Source organism: Corvus kubaryi, unplaced genomic scaffold, assembly GCF_017639235.1.
Source record: "Corvus kubaryi isolate FWS band 111438036 unplaced genomic scaffold, C.kubaryi_AGA036_p1.0 65017, whole genome shotgun sequence".
In the NCBI taxonomy this organism is placed as follows: Eukaryota; Metazoa; Chordata; class Aves; order Passeriformes; family Corvidae; genus Corvus; species Corvus kubaryi.
In genome coordinates, this window is record NW_024581696.1 from 16,882 (window position 1) to 34,888 (window position 18,007).

The following is an 18,007-nucleotide window of genomic DNA, read 5'->3' on the forward strand; positions in this document are numbered from 1 at the left end:
TTTAGAAATAAATGTAGGAATCTACTTAAATGTGTTCATCTCAAAATCTTGGCACAAATAAATTTTGAGGGATTTGCCATTGATTTCAAACACCTTAGAATTTTGCCCATTTTCATTGAATCATAGAAAGGCTTTGGTTGGAATGGACCTTAAAGATCATCTAGTTCCAACCCCCCTGCCAGTTTGCTTACATGTGTTTGGAGTTACCTTTCTCCCTCCTGTGTTTTTCATATGATGATTCTTTATTTTTGGTGAAAAGGTCTTTTTAGAGCCTGAAACACACCTCATCCCTTTGCCGGAGGGCTTCCTCACAGCATGAGATGGTGTTTTGTCTTTTTCATCCCTCTTTTCATGCCTAACTTGGCCTCTGGGTTGGTTTGTTCTTCCCTCTTCCTCTGGAACATCTGGAACGGGCCACAGCTGAAAATGGGCTAATGGGCAGGGTGCAGAGATGCTTCTGGTGATAGGAGGAAGTTCCTCCAGCTCCTGGCTGGTGTGTATTGCCCCTGGTCACATTGGCAGGGATTGCTGTCCTTTGTTTATTGCTGTGCCTCTCTCCAGCAAAGGACACAACTTCCTCTCCAGGCACTGCTGGTATTCAAGGCTTTTTGTCTTTTTCATTAGAAGTCTGAAGTTTGTTATCAAGTATTGGATCTTCCTGGGTGGCTTGTGTTTAGGTGGGTGTTGGAATTCTGACTTTAGCACCAAGATTGCTGCCATGGCAGGGGTAAAATGAAGTAGACAGTGTTTTGAGTTGTGTGCTGTGTGGCTGGGGGATGTGATGCTAAAAATAAAGGAAATAAGCAATATTAAAGTGTGCAGAAAATGTTTAGATCCATACTCCAGGACATGATTTAGTGGTGGACCTGGCAGTGCTGGGTTAATGGTTGCACTCCATGATCTTGGAGGTCTTTTCCAACCTTTATGATTCTACAGGCCTGATTTTGCTGCCATAGGAAGTGGCTCTTTAGATCATTTGTGCTCGCTGAAGCTGCTATGCACTTGAGGTTCAGATTCATATTCTTTCTGCCAGTTTTGGTCCATGCAGATACCTTGGGTTAACAGAACAGAGCATACTAATCCAAGTCAATATGTCTGTGTATTTCACTTTTCTGTTTGAGAATATTAAGGCCAGATTCTCATTTATACTAAGCCCACTAGCAATATTCTGGCAACAGAAAGATGCCTTAGCAGGAATGTAAATTAAAGCCTCTTTATACTTTTAATAGTGTTTGTAGTTTCACTTGGCTGCGGTACAGGAATGACACATGTCTATTCAAATGGCATTTGCCATCCTGTTGATGGTTGCTGATATTCTTCATGCCTCTATCCCCTAACTAACTAGACCATGAGTCTGCTGCAGTCACAGCTTTCCAATTTCCTTAAAATGTGCTTTTTTTCCTTGAAATAACTAAACCAGGATTTAAGATTAAGGCAATTTTTCTGTCCTTCCTTCACTAGGTGGTGACCCTGTTTGTGTCTGCATGAATCTCTACTAAATGTCCAGTTCTGCAGTGTCCAGAGAGATTATTCTTGCCATGTCTGTTGCTTAAATTGAAGAGTGGGTTCTTCATCTCACTATGCCTTGTACAGTGCAGAACACCTTTGTATTTTTTGGACTAAGAAAAATAAAACCTCTATTAGGAAGAAAACCTATATTTTGTGCTGTTGGAGCAAGCACCTTATATATTTTACATTAAATCATCCCAGCTTTTACATGCTCAGGACCATTTTCATTTCTGTGCATTTATATGCTGTCTACCAGTGCCTTAACTTTCAAATGGGAAATTATCCTCCAAAAAGCCCAACAGTTTAAGGACAGAAGTGAGACCTGAGGTACAAGGCTTGTAGAGAAGCTGTGTGTAAACTCTACAGACTCTGGAAAAAATGTCAATATCAACATCTACTTAGTGTATTTCAGATAAAATACTGCTTTTGCAATGTCTGAAAACATGGCATAAGCATTTTATTAGATCTACAACTGTAGATCTGACTATAAGGTCTTGTGCTAAATTACCACACGTTCAACAATGCAGGCTCCAGAGAAATTTGGAAAAAAGCCTCTAAGACAAATCCAAAATGAGTCTCTGCTGGTTTGGAATTTTTGCTTTTTTTAAAAATAAATTTTAGTAAGGGATCACTGAAAAGTGCATTGCCTTGAGACTGACATAGAAAAAAATTATAATGCTGTTCTCTCTCATGGAAATCTGGAGCTCTCCAGCAGTTTAAGTCTCTTATTCCTTCCTTTTAAGTTCATAAGAACTTAGTCCAAAACTTGTCTGCAACCTAGGACTGACTGCTGACTTGTTAGAGTCTCTGTCCCTATTGATATTAAATGGAGAAAATTGTGCACGAAGTGGATAAAAAGAAAAGATATGTGTCTGTCAAACTAAAACGACAGTATTTGGAGCTGGCAAGAAGTCAGATCTTAGAATAATTTATGTTGGTGAGAAAGCTTAAGGGTCTCAATGCACATAAATTGGCATAAGACTTAAGAAACGCAAATATTTATAAGATTCTCCAATTTAGTAAATGGATTCTTAAAAACTAAGGGCTGAATAGCCTCCCCATGTATATAAAGAATGTGGCAGCACTCTGCAGACCTCCGCAGAGCATAACATGTAGTGCAAAGCATTTCTGCAGAAAGCTCTTATCTCCTTGATACTCCTCCCATATCTCCTCATGGATGTTGCGAGTCCTTGCCGCAACGCTTTCTATCCAGCCAAGCTGTTCCCTCCATTTCTCCTTCATCTGAAAGTGTGTTTTTCTGCATTTCTAGGTTAAATGTTCTTCTTATGCTGATAGGTGACTGGAGGAATTTTCTGAGTGACTGATAAGATAGAGATGCCCCTTTTGGGGAGCAGCTAGCACGAGGAGCATTGTACAGCTGAACGGGAATGCTAGAATTTAATGTCTGGTTCTGTCACCAAGGCTCAGCTGTCACCAGTTGTTTACTTATCACGCTATTTTCTGAAGGATAAAATATTCCAAACCCAAACAAAGTCATAATTTAAGGAGCAAGAAGGCCTCTGTGGAGCGTCCGCCGCTCTGCGTGCGAAGAGGGGCGTCTCTCTGAAGGTGAAGGCTTCTCCCCAGCCCTCATTAGCTCCGTGCTCGCTGGCAGGGCAGGGGCTGCCGGGCTGGAGCTGCTGACAGGGAGGTGATGGAGTGTCTGCCGGAGCCGTGCGTGGCTGCGGGTCAGTGCCCGAAATGTGAGAACAAAATGGGCCCGGGCGCTAATGACTGTCAGGTGCGCGCCAGGGCCTGCGGGGCGGCCGGGAATTAGCGCTTGGCACAGGGCGCGGGGCCCCCGCCTGCCAAGTCAAACACAACCGGGGCCTCGTGTAAATAAACAAGGGCAGAGGGAGCTTTTCCTCACACTGCTTGTGCACGGAGCCCGCGCACACGCGTCCCATCGCCTGCACGCACGGCTCCTCCAGGGAGGGACACCCGGGGAGCTCCCAGCGCCATTGCCCATTTACAGGCCAAGGGACAGAGCCCCCTCCTTGCCAGGGGCTGTTAAATCCCCTGGAGCATCTTTTTCCTCTGCTTCCTTGCCCATGCAGATGCTCACCTTGTAGGGTGTTGCTTTCCTTACCTCAGAAGCCGTCCTCCTGATCTCCCAGGGCGAGTCCCCTTTCAGACATCACCTTCCCCTTTTATATTCCCAGCCCTCTCTGATGCACACCAAGATTACATTTCTGCTTTGGCCTGGATTATGTTTTCCAGGCCAATATATTATGCCACTTTCACACTTCCCTCCCTGCCCCATCTGGCTTCCATCCTACCCCCATAAAGATTATTAATATCGCCTGTTTCCAAGCGATTTATTAGCAGGGGCCTAACTGGTGCCATTTCCCATTTTAGTAGAGCACTGAAAATAATCCTGAGGAGTGTGCCCAGCTATAAAAACGTACTTATACTGTCATATTTGCAGTTTCAAACATGCACCACTTGATAGTCTCAAAAGTGCTGTTTAATTGGGGTTTATGGGTTCTAATTAATTATACTATGTAAAAAAATTACTTGTCCCATTACAGCTCTCTGTGGTTTACTCTGAATAGCAATGTAATTTAGAGATAAATTGTCCTTCTCTATCCCCCTGCTCCCTCTCTTCCAAGCAAGTTCCAGAACAGTTTAATTCTCCTTTAACCCAGCAATGAAGCTGAGAGAAAGCAACATTTTGTTCAGGGGACACAACTTTTCCCCATACCCATAAACAGCTTTAAATGTGACTCGAAATGGTTCCATGTTATTTCTGCTGAATCAGGCTGGTGAAATTATGAATAATCCTGAGGCTTTGCACAGCTCGGGTCTGGGAGGGCTGGGATGTTGCAAACACTTGAAAAATGATGGCTGCTTTGTGTGCAATGTGGATTATTTCCTCTGATTACACAGAGGCAATAGTGAAGGAAAGTGAGACTGAGTGCAGGTTTTTTTGCTGGATGAAGGTCTAGGTTGAGATTTCTCTCCATGAACCTGTAGGAAAACAGTGTGGTAAAGGATCTGCCTGCCTGTATGGCATTTTGGTGTGACAAGCAGCAGAGGAAACCTCTCAAGTTAACTTTCCATTCTCTCTTGCAGAATCATGAAGCCTGGATTACTCAAACAAATTTTGAGGCAGTTTTCTGACTTTTAAATGCTTCCTGTAATGACTTTGTGAAAAATGAGCAGCCAAGCAGGTAAACTCGTGGTTGTTTAAAATATACTATTAAATTACATCCCTCAGTGTAATAAATTTGGTCTCATGAGGCAAAACATGAAATATAGTAGAGCTGAATTAGAAAACATTGTATCCTGTGACAAGAGGGGATGGCTTTAAACTGAAAGAGTAAGTTTAGATTGGATATTAGGAAAAAATTCCTCCCTGTGAGGGTGGGGAGGCCCTGGCACAGGGTGCCCAGAGAAGCTGTGGCTGCCCCTGGATCCCTGGAAGTGTCCAAGGCCAGGTTGGACAGGGCTTGGAGCAAAATGGGATAGTGAAAGGCATCTCTGCCCATGGCAGGGGTTGAAATAAGAGGATCTTTAAGGTCTCTTCCACCCCAAACCATTCTGCGATTGTATGACTTTATCTGGAAACTTCATTAGGGAGTCAGAATGTTAATTAATGAAAAAAGACAAGACAAAGAAACCTTTTTAATTTGCCTTTTACAGGCAAGTGCTACTTATTTTAGAAATTTCATGTCATTTCAAACTTTTGTGTGTGACAGATACCTCCAAAATTATACCCCCAGCCCTAGGAAGGGAACTTGGTGACCTCTCCATGTCCCTGCTATTACTCTTAGCACTAAAAGGTTATGATTCCTAATGTGACTGCACAAATGAGTGTTCACTGGATCAAAAAGTTTGTTAGTCAAGCTTCACTAATTTGCTTATTTTATAAAATTAATAACCAACATGTCAGTTGCTGGAAACTTGGATCATCCTGGGTGTCCAGATCAGTCTGGTTCATGTGCTGGAGCAGAAGCTGTGAGAACTGCCAAATGAAGAACAAAAAAAAAAAAGGAAAAAAGAATCACCACAGTCACACACATTACTTATCAATCTGAAAAGTAACAAGATTTATACTTTATATATAAGAATTTTTTTTGTTAAAGTAATCCTCTTGTGCAGTAAAATTAGTTAAAAGAAATTTTAGTGCATATATCTAGTTGGTTATATTAACTACAGCCTGCAGTGTTTCATGGAATGAGTTAACAAAACAGAGCCCAAACCTGAATAAACCTGAAAATCTCTGGGCAGTGTTTGGATAAGTCCAAACAAACCTGAATATCTTGGTGTTTGTACAGTGTTTATATTTGCTTTTACATGGCTTTTACTGCCTCAGAAAGCCATTTATGGAGAGGAAACAATGTGAAACCTGCTCTTCTCATGTGATTTTCATCATCCAGAGATTTGAATAAGTGGGATCTGCTCTTTTCGTGCTATTCTGTCCCCATAAATTACTCCTGGAGGCATTAAAAGGGCTTGTGAAAAACACAGTAATAAATAGCCAGAGCACAAATACAAATGTTGCAAACTGCTCATGCTGCTGTGGCAGCAGCTCTGCTGTGAATTTATTGAGCAAAACTGATGAGGGACCTCCGTACCTGTGTCAGCTCTGCTCTGTGTGGAGCCTCATTTTACACCGCTGAAACCCACGCTAAAAATCCTTTTTTTTTATGGGATGACTTTTATAACAGCATTGTGATTGCTCAGGAGCTGACTGGGTTACTCTGGTTATTCCAGAAGAGCAGAGGATTAAGGAAAATGAGGGGAGAAAGGAAATATCAGCTGCAAAAGGATTTTGTAGCCCATGCCACCTGCAGCAGCTCCCTGCCCTGGGTGGACCGTGCCTCTCTGGGCAGGGACAGCGAGGTTGTGTAACAGAGGAGAGCTCTGCCAGGTCCTTTCTCCTGACACATCCCAGACCACAAGTATGGCCCCTACATCTGAGGGAGAGGAGCAGCAGGGGCACGTGTGAGTCATGGCCCTCATGACAGGGGAATTCCTTGCTGGCTGCTGGCAGCTGCCACGCTGAGCGGTTTCCACTCCCCGAGCATTACGGAAAGAGCCCTTCTGAGCTGAGTGCTGAATTCTGATTTCTCACCTCCCTTCAAAATAGAAGATCCTGACATAGGGGGTTTTTTTGATTAAACAGTTCTCATGACTGTTCCTTTGAGAACTGGGAGAAGCCCAGATTCACACAAGCCCCAGCGTATCCTTCAAAAGGTGACTGAGTCAAATTGCCTGTCCCCTTGATAAGAAAACAATGAACAAAATATTAATCAGCAAAACTGCCAGGTTGTCTAACTTTCTATGGCATTTAATTAATGCAAACCCTGGTTTCATCTCTTAAAAGCCCCCTTGATCTGCCCACAAGTGTGTGTTCTGTGCTGGGAGCTGAGGCGGGCTGGTTCTGCCTGCTGCAGTCACTGCGTCTGTATGGGAAGCTCAGAGCTGCTGCTCCTTCTTACACAAGTTGGTGGTCAGTCCTTTAGGTTAAAAAAGTTCAGATTCGGGTCTTCTTTCATGAGTGTATGAAATGAGACAGACCTGTGCGTGAGGAAAGAGCAGAGCTCCACTCCTCACTCTGCTCTAAGTGGGAGAGACAGTAAAAGTACCTGGAAAATGAGGATACATTCCTGAGTATCACTGTATTGAAAATAACACATAGCACACTTAATAAGTTTTTTATTGCAAAATGTAGATGCTACTGCAGTGGTATTTTAGAAATAGCTGGTGGCGTACCTGTAACTAGGATTGCTTGAAACTTTCCAGGCTACTTTATTTCCTTGTAATTCTGTCAAGCTCCAAATACTCACATTAAAATTTCCAGTGCTGGTATCAGCTCTGGTTGATTTACTTAGAACAGTTTCAACCCAACACAAATAAAATTTTAAGGGAATTTGGAAGTTTGAGGCAAGGGAGGCATAGGTGTTCTCTCGATTCAGAATGAAATGAAATTATGAAATAACTGAATTTCCTGAATACTGGAAATTTGGAGCTCTGCTTCTACATACTCCTTCAGCAGGGAATGTTATAAAATACAAGTGGTTCTGATTTACCCAGGCACATGTATCCTGATTTCCTGAAAGACACAGTCAGAAGGCTGAACTGAAACCTATTGGGAAGATTTTTGTTCACCTTTAATTTTAAATTGAAAACTTTATAATCATTTGGGCATAATATACCATGCCAGGTACCTTTTGCAGTCTTTGGCAAATTTCGACTGATTTTGAATCAGGAACAAGAGTATAAGTATACATGAGTTTATATTAGTACACATATATAATAACATTTTTATCCTATATATTATATTTATCATATATAAAATACATTCATATTTTAGTTTAAAATTGCATTCGTATATAAAATTTATATTTTATATATATATACCTATGTATAAGGGGGACTGTTCTCCTTGAAAAGCTTATTATTTAGAAATGGGTATCGGGAAATCATGAAATTAGGGTTTCCTGCAAAGTGTTTATTTGGCTTCCCTTTGTACCTGTGCTTGGTCTAGTCTTTAATTACTTGACCATGTGCTATATTCAGCAGTGCACCCTGGTCTAATTCACTTCAGAAGGTGGAGCAGCTCAGGACATGAGTCAGAGCTGGGGAGAGCAGGAGGCTGATGCCTGACGGACTTTGCCTGTATTTGCTGTGGAAGCAGGGAGAGCTTAGTAAAAGGCAGAGAATTGAAAAGAAAATGTGAGATCTCATGGTTCAAGCATCTGAATCCTGCAAAACTTTCATCCAGTCTCAGAGAAGTCAATTTGAACTAAATTCTTCCCAACTGGCTATTAATTTTATTTTGCTTCCTGCGTTTCCATTTGCAGAGTACACTGCCTGTGCTATTTCTCCTGACATATGAAGCTGTACAACGTTAAACATTCTGAGAAATCAATTCCCAGACATCTCAGTTTGGGGACCCATCTCTAGCAGAATGTTTTGACCTGAATCTCTTTGTGTTTCAGTTTCCCATCTGTTAAACAAGAATAATAATATCCTCTCGTCTTACAGGGTGTTGTTAGGAGAAATGAGGGTTGTGAAGCACTCATATGCCATACTGATAAGAGCCCTAGAAAAACACACAAGAAAATTAGCAATTGTGTCTTGCAAGCAGGTTTGGAGTAGTATGTGGTAAATGAGGCCTCAAGCCACATGCTGAATAATGACACTGAAACAAAATATTGAATATCTGCTCATTAAGTGAACACTGTCCATCCTGAGGTAGAATCTGGAAAACAAGGCATAATTCTATATTTAAAGAGTGACTCATAATGCAGATGAATAGGGGTTTATGGTTAACCTTAGTTCTGACGTTTCGATCACTTGGGTTTGCAGATCTAATGGGTGCATGTGCAAAAGGATACATGTGCCTAAAAAGATACAAAATCTGAGTTCAAAAATGCTTGTTGTTCAATGAAATATGCAGGATCTTTATTTTGGTCTCTGCAAAGGAAATGTTTCCTGGTGCCTGGTGGGTTTTGGAAAGACACTGCAGCTCTCCTGTTTGGGAAAGAATTTTCAAGCAAATGTTAAAGTGTAGCTTGTTACCTCTCCTTTGTTTTTAAATGATGAGAAAAGCTTTACAGCTGGGAAGGCTGGTAGTGGAAATAGTTTTGAGATTAATGCTTGGATTCTTGCACACACCTGGATGGGCTCCTGCAAAATTTGCATGGGGAATTACAGCACATTCTGTTATTAATACTTCTTCCTATGGCTTGTGGAAAAGGGAACTCCTAAGTTCTGTAGCAATCAATTGCAGAGCTTCCACAGAGCTAGACAGAGTACTTATTAAAGATCCAAGAATATTTTGGCAGAATAACAGAAGGGTATTAATTGGCTATGGATAAATTCTGTCTGGAAGGTAAATGAAGGGGTTTTTAACCATCATAGCAAAAGGATTCTTGAGTACCTTCCCTTTGGGAGGAGACATGGAGTTTCCTTTTTTCCCTCAGAAGATGTCTGGTAAAAATATAGAATGGGTTTGCAGAGCTGAAGATCTGTATGAGGGCAAATAGGGCTTAAGACCCTAAGAAATCTTTTTCTGGTCTCATATCTGGTATTTCTTATCGCTAAAAGCAGTCCTCACAAGGTTGACATTTATTTTCTCCACACGGGAGAAACTGACTCCTGGAGGGATGAAAGAATAAATCCAATCTCCTCAGCTTCATTAATGAGGACTCATGAGCAGAGCAAGGAATCAGAAAGACATCTTTCCAAATGAGACAGGTCCTAGGTATGAAGGAGTAAAGTGCTCTGCCTTCTTGTGCCCCTCTACAAACCCTTCCCTGCTTTCTGAAGGATGGAGATCCCCATGGAAGAGGGATCCAGCATGATGCAGTGGTAGATGCTGTCTGTACCCCAGTGTTTGGTCTCCTCTTCCTTATTCTCTGCTGTTTGCAAAGTAGGCCTGAATTGGCATTGCTGATAAAGGCTCCTTCCCAGACACAAAGAAGAGAGGAACAATTCCAGGCCACTTTGTAAGTCACTGGGAACAAAACATAGCTGCCCCTGCACCTTGTGAGGGGTGTACAGTGTGTCTGATTGCTTAGCCATCAGCAGGAGGCAGCTTAGGGTGAACCATTCCTGCTGCTTTGCCGCTATTAAGATCCAGCAGTACCTTGATGTTTCCTCACTGGCAATAATTTGCAGTATTAAACACTTCAAGCCACTCTAAAATTAGTTCCAGGAGGCATTTTTTGCTTTCATTTCAGAGCTCTCGTGAGCCTTTCCTACGCTGTAAGCCTGCTACAGCTAATTACCTGATGGTTACAGTGCTCCAGAAGATTTCAAATATCTGTCTTTTCCACTGCTCTAAAGACCCAAGTGGGGTTACAGCACAGAACTTGTACCAGGAGTGTTTGCCAAACACTGTAACGAGCTCAGACAGCTTCGTGAGATGGGCAAATAAACCACTGCAAACAAAATTACCTTCGTCCACTGTCTCCATCCAAGATTCAAAGCAAACTTATTTTTGCACCTTTAAAAACATCTCAGAGAGCCACTGAAAGTAATGCTTTTATGTCTTGAGCCCTCTCCATCTCTCTGACCTATTGGATAGGCTCCAGAATCACAGTACACATTTTCAGCCTCTAGTGCTGTGGTTTAAGAGTTTGCGAGGAATATTTGGTATTTTACTTTGAGAACACCTGAAGTGCATGGTGCTTCTGTTTGTCCAATGCAGGCATGTCACTGTCAGAGCCAGAGGTAGAATAATTTTTGGAGAAGTGAGAAATCTTATCACAGCAGAAAAAAAAAAAAAAAAAAAAAAAAAAAGCACAGCTGGAAGAAGGCCCTCTGCAGAAATCCATTGGCAGCAGAAGATATAGATTTCTTGAAGATAACAGTTCACTCTGTTTGGTGTTTCTGGCCACTCTCTTTGGCCCATGCTGACTATGGCCATGTCATCATCCTTTCTATTTTCTTCCCACCCTTCCCTGGCCCCCTTGAGATGTTTCACTCTCTGAATATGTGTCATGTACAAAAATCTTACTCTCCTGACCACAGCAGAAATCCAGAGCGGTTTGTTTCTTTACTTGTGATTTCAAAGGCTGACTTTTTTCCACTTGGCACCATGCCCCAAAAGAAATTATCTTCCTCTTGTACTTCTCCCAGTCATCACTGCTGTTAGGATCATTTAAAACCTGCTTGCTTATTGCTTCTGAGGCATCAAGGCAGGCCCAGCTTCATCCACCAGTTCCCAGCCTTAATTTTTGAGTTTGGTGTTCATGTTGTTAAACTGACTGCAATTTAAAACGTATTTCATGCAGCCAGGACCAGAAACAGATATTTTTACTCTTTGGGCCATCAGCCAACAAACTGAAGTTGTTACTTCATTTACTCTGAATAAAAGATGTCCATCATCTTCAGGGAGGCACTTGGAGAAGCTGCCCACCACAGTAGCTCAGTGTTTCATCAGCCATTGCTGGGAGCCTCCAGCACATCTCACTACCTCAAGTCATGTTTTTTTACCATAGTGGCCTAATGTGAAACAAATTGTAAGTGCCAAGTCCCAGTAGCAGGGCTTGGCTGTTTCAATATGATTTTCACTTGGAAATGATGTTTGAAAACTGGATTCTGAGAGTGAGACCCAGCTCCCTTTGAAGCCAACAGGAGTTTCAGCCTCCACTTCCACAGCCCAAGGGTTGGGCTCTTTGTTCTTTTGTATAGTGCAGTTTGTGAGTAATTCCTATGATCCAAGTGACAGGCTGGATTTTCTAACATGTTTCCAAACTGTGCTTCTTCTGAGACCAGATTCCTGTACTGCCTCTCCCAAAATAAGGAGCATGGATGGAGGAAATCCGTTCAAACTGAGTAAACAGCTCGTGAGGGTAGGCCAGCAGGATTCATTCATGCTCATTCAGCCCAGGCTGGCTGGTTTGATTCCAGTTGGAGCACTCTCTTCATTACAGGCCCCCTGGGGAATGTTAATCTGTACAGTATAAACATTTATAAACATCTACTAAATCATTACACTTCAGCTGCCCCATAAACACTCCTGAATGCTTTCCTTAGGCAGCATTGGTTGGGTAATGTGTGGCTTTTTGGAATGAGTTTACGGGTGTTTGGCGCTGGTAGAAATATGGGGAGAGGGCACGGGAGGTTAAATAACATTGTTTAAGCTCCATGTCTTTTTTAGGATAGAGACAGAAGCGGATTGTGATGAATTAAGGTGGGCCTGGCTGGTAGATGCTGAGGACAAGCCCAGGTTGTAGAGGGGCTAAGACAGCCTGTCAGCTTTGCACACTGGATTTTAGTGATGCTGTTGCCAGGAACATCACAAAATGCACTTCTCACCAGTCCACTTGACATTTCTGGGCCAGGCAATACGTCATTATTCATCTATAACTGCAACAGAAAGTGCCTCTGAAAGAACTGCCTGATGCAAGGGAAAAGTGTAGACATAACTTCAGAAAACTGAGCCAGAACTAACATAACGCCCAGAACTGCAATCAGCTGGGCTGCAGGCCCAGGGCTCACTTGTATGTGTTTACAGGATAGATAAGTATATATATGTACTGACAAAAATAAGTATGTTTGTGACCCAAAATGAACATATATATATTTGTGAAGTGAACAGGAATCAGTTTCAAATGCACACCTAGCAAAGCAAGCCTTGAACTCTGTAAAGCTGAACTTCTCAATTTATTTGTGATCTGTTCCCTAACCTGAAGGTGCTGGCATGACTGAGCATTCCCAGGACTGGGGTCAGAGTGATTCCCTCCCCACCTGTAGAAGTTGTATTGAATATAGAAATAGTAAGTAAAAAGCAAACAAACTAGCCAAGCCTTCCCATAATCAAATGGGTAAAGGAAAATTCCCTCAATTATTATTTTTGCTTGTTTGCAGAGGTCCGGAAAAGCTGGGAACTGATAGAGGTGTCATTAATTACCGTGAAGATTGTGTTCAAGTAATGTAACCTGAGCAGAAGTTAAACATGTTGTATGTGAGAGAGTGGTGTTTACTGACAGCCTGATGAGTAAGTAACAGCTTGATTTCTAAAAAGCGTCTTAGAGAAAATGATTTAATTGGCTATAATTATATCATATCCTACACTTGAGTGAATATGCCTGTGTGCACAGATCTGGTTTACTTGTACATGTTACAGGTATGTGGCTGGGCACAATAGCTCATCTGCAGGAGCTGCTAACAAGAGCCTCCCTTTCCATCTCCTCCCTCTTGCATTCATAACACACAGCCACTGCCTTCCAGATATGACTACACCTATTTGTGAAATGAGAGCACAGAAAACAAGATTTTTTTTTTTCCTAAGTGGACCTAGATGCACAGTGCATCCTTTTCAGAGCCCCAGGGCCATGGAACAGTGGCTGTGACATCTGCAGACTATGGCCCACTCTGCCCTGACCTGCTCGGACACCAGCATCAGGCCAAAAATACCTTGCAAGGAAATGGGACAAGAAAAATAGTTTTATTATTCAAGTTTACCAAAACCTCCCTAAAACATGAAATCAAACCATAGCCATCATAGGCTAAAGGTGACTTTACCATATCTGCACTTCCAGCTTGCAAATCTCCCTATGTGTGTGTACATATCTCATCAGTAGTAGAGGGTGATTTTCCCACAGCTTTCCTGTGGCATGTAATGAGGTGAGTAATTTAAAATCTTCTGCGTATGGTCAAGGTTTGAGCTCACGGAAAGCATTACACATTATTAGTTTCAATTGGTCTTTTAACATCCCTCTTAAAGGGTCAATAAATGAGATTGCCTAGAAGTAAAGCCGTTGTTATCATGTGTAGGGTTACAGTCACAGCTGGAGGGCACGGGCAGGGACAGGCTGTCTGTCTGCCTGTGTAGGAGACTTCAGTCACCAGTCAGGGTTCTATTAATTTTATAGTGCCTTAAATTCATATTGTAATTATGAGAAATAAGCAGAGAGAAAGAGAGATCTCCTTTTAATATGTTTTTAAAAATCTGGAGCCTATTACCCCACTTAATTCCAATTATATTACAGCTGGACTTTTATCTCCATACACTGCAAATAAACTCAGGCCAAGGTAACTGGGATATATGCTTCTAACTCAAAAACAGGAACCTGTGGGCAGTAGACAGAAGAGACCAGAGGAACCAGCGTTAAGCCTCAGGAGTGTCACATTATGAATTTTAGGTTTTCTTTTTTAAGTATCTGGGTTGAAATTTGGTGACTTAATTCAAAAGCAAAACTGAATTCAGTAGTCTCACACAAGCCCCTAGTGGAAATCATTTATCCACTTGGAAAGATCACCATATGTTTTACCATGATGAGGTCTTTGATAGCAAAGTAAGGCTTGGAATATCCTTAGCAAGGATGACTGGGAGATAGAAGCTTTTAAAAGTGAAGGGTGATGTACATCATTTCACTGCTGCCTGGGGTGAAGTATGATACAGTACAGCAATTGCATAGATGTGGGGAACCCAAAGCTGAAAAAGTGATAGAATTTGCCTAGTGGCTTGATTAGTATTTACTGAAATGTTCTCAAAGTCTGTAACTATGTTATTTGGATACTTCAGCTCTGGTTTAAGTGCACAGAAAGGAAAGCTCGCACAACATGGTTACTATAGAGGCTTTTCCATTGTGTTAAAAAATACTAGAAGAGGGGACTGCAAACATCACTTTATAGGACAGTGATGAGACTTACAGGATAAGTCTTAGGATATCAAGAACTCAAGGTGTTTTGCAGGCACAAGGCTGGTGCTTCCAGCTATGCTTATACTGCCCAGTGACCAAGACTTTCAGTGGCGTGTCTCAGTGGGTGTTTACCTGGGCATTTAAGATGACTGGTGTAATGTAAACTTCATTAGAGCCATTTAATATTGGCTGGGCATGATCTACTGCAGCCTTTGCCCGTATTTCTTCATAGCCCTGAGGGGTGGGATAGTGATGGTGGGCACTGTTAGTTTAGAGGACTGAACACCAGCTGCTTAAAACCAGTTTGTCTCAGGCCCCTCTGCAGTGAGGCTGCGAGAAGGTGCTCTGTGTAAACCTCAAGCTCTTTTCTTCCAGCTGTGAGTAAAGAATGGGATGTATTGCAGCACCTTCAGTCTCAGGTCTGGGATGGGACACTTTCTGTTGGCTTGGCATGTGATGAGAGCTGTCCCCGGGCAGCCACACAGTCTCCAGGGAGAAATGTGTGCCCTTTGGTGCCACTCCTGCCCTCTGCTCCTCTTTCCAGACTTCTGGGTTTCCCTTGACTAACCTTGTCCTTGTGAGCACACTTAAATCAGCACTTTCTTCTCTTTTTTTCCTCAAATATAAATGCCATTAAATGCTCACTGGAGGCACTGTTGCCATCCTGGGTGAGTAACTGTGCCCACATAGCTGATTCTTATGCTGTTCCCATCAAATTGAGGACCCAAAACATGAAATTTTTATCCAAAAAAATCAGTTTCCATTTTCCCAATCCGTCTCCAGTCTTGCCTGCAAAGGGAAATCTGGGAGTGCCTTTCACAAAGATATTGACCAAATGACTTCCAATAGCAAATGGGCATATGGGAAATTAAAGATGGTTCATGAACAGCCAGAAACTGGGAAAAGAGGCAAGGTCAGCTGAAGAGAGCCTTATAATTTAGTTCCTGCTGCAGAGACAGATAAGTTGTACGTAGTCCTTAGGTTGACCCAGTGCATAAAAACAAATCATGCAGCCAGCTTTAGAGATAAGCACGGCTTCAGAGTTCCCTGGACAGTGTTTTCCAACACTAATGTACAGTCCAACCCAGGGACTTCAACCAAAGGAACAGATTTGTGGAAATAGTTCTGCTTCCTCCTTTCCTTGCAGTGTAAGTTTGTGCAGAGGGAAAAGCCTACTCTTAAAAGATTAATGCTGTTAGTGTGATTTTGCTAAGTTGTTGTGTCTGTATCTCAGATTTTAGCAGATATTATGTAGTAAAACATAAGTGTGAGACTTTGTCTAACTTTACCCCTTCTTTTTCATGCAAATGCTTCTAGAGGTGGTCAGAACTGTATTTGGTACCGTCATGTGAAAGGCACAAGCCTCTCAAAGTCAGTCTCTCGTAGGCTAAACTTGTCCCTGTCACAAAATCTGTGCTCTGCTTAGCCTGAAGTAGGCACAATACTTCTAGCAGGGAAGGCAGTAGTTGTACAAACCTCTACCTGCTAGAAATCTCCTTTCTCATGGCTGCCGTGGCTGTGTTATGGAGAGAGGGACCAAAGGGAAAGCACTGCAAACAATGCTTTTGCCAAAGTAATACAAGCTCTTCAAGTTTTTCCAAATGTGTCAATTCAGCGCCATTCCTTAAGAAGGAGTGAGTAAAGGGTTTGATCCAAAGGCTAGTTGTCAGTAGCAGTCCTGCCCGTTGGCTGCACTGGGGTTTGGATTTGGCCCTAAATCCTACAGCTGTGCCCATTAAAAATTAAGTAAAAAGCCTTGGCAAAGTATTCCAACCATCGTAAACAAACATGTTCCCAATATGAAATGCATTTAATGGAGTTTTGCAGCATTGGTCTCCTGGGCAAGCACATTAGTCTCTGTTTTCCCTCCCTGTCCTAATGGCCACAGCCAGAGGGGGGCTGGTTTGAACTGTGAAGGAGGCTGGTTTTTATCCACATTGAGTGGAGAGGCATAAATTGGCATTCCATATCATCATAAAAAAAACTTCCCAGCAATTATTAAAAGATTCTTATCTCTTGCTCCCTACATGGATAATGAGATCCCTCTCTGCTGGACTGAGACAGCCTGTCTCTTAGCTCACTTAATGAAATGGACCCAAGTTTGCAAATTAGCATAGCCCTGACTCCAAACGTAACCTCTTGTTGTCTAGTTGTACATCAAGGCCCCTGGCTTATGTCTTTTCTTATTAACACCCCGTAATCATGTCAACCCTCTTTAGTTTTCATTTCCTGTTTCCTTTTACAAATTCACTTTTGAGTTTTGAGCACAATGTTGGATGCCTTTGGATGCAGTGAGATTTTATTTTTGTCTCATTTTTAACATTATTGCAGTATAAGTTTATCAGTGGGTCCTGGGGTGGATCAGGGAATCTGTTTTCTGTTCCATATTTTTGCTGGTTGGTTGCCATGTGATCTTAAAGCAGCTCCTTTTGTATGTCTGTGCTCATTTCCCTTCCACTTTTTAGGATTTTTATTTTGGACTGTAAAATCTCAGCAACAGATATTTTGTCTTGGCCTAAATTTGGTCGGTGCCTTGTAGAGTGTTTTTTTTGTTTCTGCAAGGTTGTCTGTGTAATAGACTATTAATAAAGAACAGTGATCTTGGGCCCTAACAAACACAATATGCTAAAGGCTTTCTAAGAAGTCAAGAAGGATGAACCCTTTGAAACTCTTTTTCTTTCTCTCTCCCCTGATGTGAAACTTCATTGTTGGACCTTGAGAGTAATAAATCAAAGCAGCTGAAAGAAGAAAATCGTGATTTCTTTTGCCCATGTATAGCTGACCCAATCTGCCTTTGATAAGGCAGTGCCCTTCCACTTTATCCACTACCCTACTAATTATCCTTCACTTTCATGAGCACTAAAATCCACTCACACATTAGAATAAAAAAAGAAACAGGGCTGTGATTAGTTGTGTACAGATAAGAAGCAGCCCACAGTGTTAGCTGGGTAATAACATTTTCTAAGACTCCTTTTTTTTTTTCCCTGGAATTCATTTCCTCTCACTTACATCCATTGCAGTAAAAAGTACTTACAGTTTCTAACACAAAAGATAACTCTTCAATGCAAAGCTTTAGTGTGTGTCTTTAAAAGATTTACTCCTTTATCAAGTATTAATTTAAGAAAGGGTGCCTTGTAGGTAAGGCAACGACATCAGTCATAGTCTTCAGGGCAGCAGATTTATTAATTTAATAGGTTTATCCATTTTACAGCTTGGATAATCATATTTCACTAAACTGGTACACAAGGAGCCCTCAGCCCATCTGACAGCTTTATTCTTGTGTAAGTTAGCAAGCACATTTTGTACTCATGACCTTGTGAATTGTACAAGTGCGAGGAGCTAGAGGGGAATGACAGACCAAATCCAAGGAACGTGTCAGCATTTCAGTT

General features: G+C 41.9%; 1 long non-coding RNA gene across 17 annotated transcripts in view; it reads left to right on the forward strand.

Moving 5' to 3' along the window:
• LOC121672863 overlaps positions 1 to 18,007 on the forward strand; it is an 84,148-nt gene that overhangs the window by 14,877 nt on the left and 51,264 nt on the right. For 15 of the 17 annotated variants that reach the window (XR_006019040.1, XR_006019035.1, XR_006019031.1 and 12 more), the window contains 3 exons: positions 4,585 to 4,682; positions 12,666 to 12,749; positions 12,841 to 12,970. This is a non-coding gene — a long non-coding RNA (uncharacterized LOC121672863). Of the gene's footprint in view, positions 1 to 1,461; positions 4,683 to 12,665; positions 12,750 to 12,840; positions 12,971 to 18,007 lie in introns of all 17 variants that reach the window. The other 2 variants (XR_006019032.1, XR_006019043.1) reach the window with 2 other exon arrangements.